General features: G+C 40.1%; 1 pseudogene; it reads right to left on the bottom strand.

The window, feature by feature from the left end:
• Positions 1-1419: 1419 nt before the first annotated feature.
• On the bottom strand, positions 1420-1889 carry LOC131920550 (serine/arginine-rich splicing factor 3-like; annotated as a pseudogene).
• Between the last annotated feature and the right edge of the window lie 288 nt (positions 1890-2177).

Here is a 2177-nt window from a genome sequence, read left to right as displayed (position 1 = left end):
AAGCCACTTGGAAAAGGAAGAAAGGCAATGCCCTGTGATATCAAGACGTTGCCTACCAGAACCTGGAAGCTGTGCCTTGTAGAAAAATCAGGTTGATAACACTGGATAGTCCTCAAGAGTTATTCACTCTTTCTTTCTCTCTTTGTCCTCCTTTTCTCTCTGTCTTTTGTTTTTTCTTTCTCTCTCTCTTTCCTTCCTTCCATTGAAATTTCATATAGTACGTTTTTAGCATATTCTTTCTAATTTCCCAACTCTTTCCAGATCCACTCCCTCAACCTGACTTCATGTTCTTTCTCTCTCTTGCAAAGCAAAAACAAAACAAAGAAAAGGCCACTGAAAAAATGGAGTCCAGTTTGCATTGGAAAACTATTCCTGGGCATTGCGCTTACCCTGGAGTATGGTTGACATACCCAGTGACACTTCCATAAAGGAAACTGATTTTCCCTCTCCCAGAAGGAACACTGTCTTTGCTAGGATTGGGATTTTGGGTCTACTTCATTTCCTCCATGTTGGGGTTTTGTCTCATTTGAGCTTGTGCGGGTCTCATATGTGTGTCTGTCCTGTTGTGTCTGTGAAGTGTTGTTTCTTTTACTTACGTATTATGGTTTTCAATTTTGTTTTTCTGACCTTTCTGTGTGTGTGTGTGTGTGTGTGTGTGTGTGTGTTTCAGCATCTGTATGTGTTTCTTGTGTTTTTCCTTTGGCTCTTTACCTTTTTACTGTTTGTTGTCTGTTTTGTTTGTTTTTATTACCAAAATTTTAATCCCAAGGATTCTCACAGACATACTACAAACGACAGCATGAGAAAGAAATATCGTACACTAACTCAAAGGTTCAGCTCCACAGTGTAACTCAGACTGATAGGACACTGGTATCTTAAAGTCTTACATTGCCAAATACCAAATGTTACAAACAACTAGGCATCCATGTAGAGCAATCATTAGGAACCTTTTTGCAAGCCTTCAGAGTTCAGCTCCCAGCCTTCTCCTGTTGGCTTGTGTTCGAAGCAGCTTTTAAAGACTGCTTATCCCTTCACCTACAGCTCCACACTGTGTCTCAGCTACGAGAGAACCTGCAGCTTGATTCAATTTCTGCCAGTTATTTCTAGATCATTAGCACATCACACTTTAACTGGGCGGGATCTAGGTTTATTTCAGTCTATGAAAAACTAAAGTTCAACTTCAATCTTCCTTAAGGGAACATTGTAAAGTAACAATTCGTGCTATTACATGCCTCAGATGATCCATTTAAAACCATAGAGAATTACATAGTTACGTTCATCACTGTTCCAAAAGACAAAAACAGATTTGAACATCTTAAAAATGCACCAAGCATATTCAAACAAAACTTGAATTTCCTGTACATACTCCTGTCAAATGGAGATACGTCCTGTATACCACTTCTTTAGCAAACTGATCTTCTATTTCCTTTCATTTGACCTAGATTGGCTATGAGACCTAGACAAGGATTGAGACAGTGATTTCTCTCAAGAGACAGAGAGCTTGTTCTTCTATCTCTAGAAAGTGACCTGCTCCAGCTTTGAGAGAAGCTTCTCCTTGGAGATCTGTGCCAAGGTGGACTCCTATGGTAATCATCTTGAGGGCCAAGAAGGAGGCAGACCTTGATTTTGACTTCTTTTCTCCATTTAACAGTTCCATTCTTACTCAGCAGTTATATAGTGTTCCTCTATGTAGCTCATGGACAGCATCAGTGGCATCTAGGGGATCCTCAAATTCGGGGAAAGCAAAGCCAGGAGGGTTTCAAGCAAGCCACACACTTCTGGAATGGTTCACAATAGCCAAAATCCTGCTCTAATCAAGTCTTGTTCGCACTGTTTCCAAGATCACCTACACAGACCTTACAGGTCAATGGACAGGAATCAGGATGCATTTTGAGGTCCCAGGTTCAAAAAGCTGAAACTCAAGTTCTTAGGCTCCGACAAGCCCATCTGCCTCTGCTTCCACAGATGCTCCCTCTTCCCCAGTGTCCACAATTATCTCATTTTATTTTGTTATTTTTAAATATGCCTATTTGTATCATACTGAGAGAGAGAAAAGTTATGAAATTTTGTGAGTGGAGATGTACGGAGGATCTGGGAAGGAGTCGTGGGAGGGAAAACCATAATCAGAATATATTGTATGGAAAAAACCCTTCCATTTTGTAAATTAAAATAAACAA

This window comes from Peromyscus eremicus, chromosome 10 (genome assembly GCF_949786415.1).
Source record: "Peromyscus eremicus chromosome 10, PerEre_H2_v1, whole genome shotgun sequence".
Lineage (NCBI taxonomy): Eukaryota > Metazoa > Chordata > Mammalia > Rodentia > Cricetidae > Peromyscus > Peromyscus eremicus.
The sequence above is the reverse complement of the archived record's forward strand: the minus strand, read 5'-3'. Positions and strand labels throughout refer to the sequence as shown.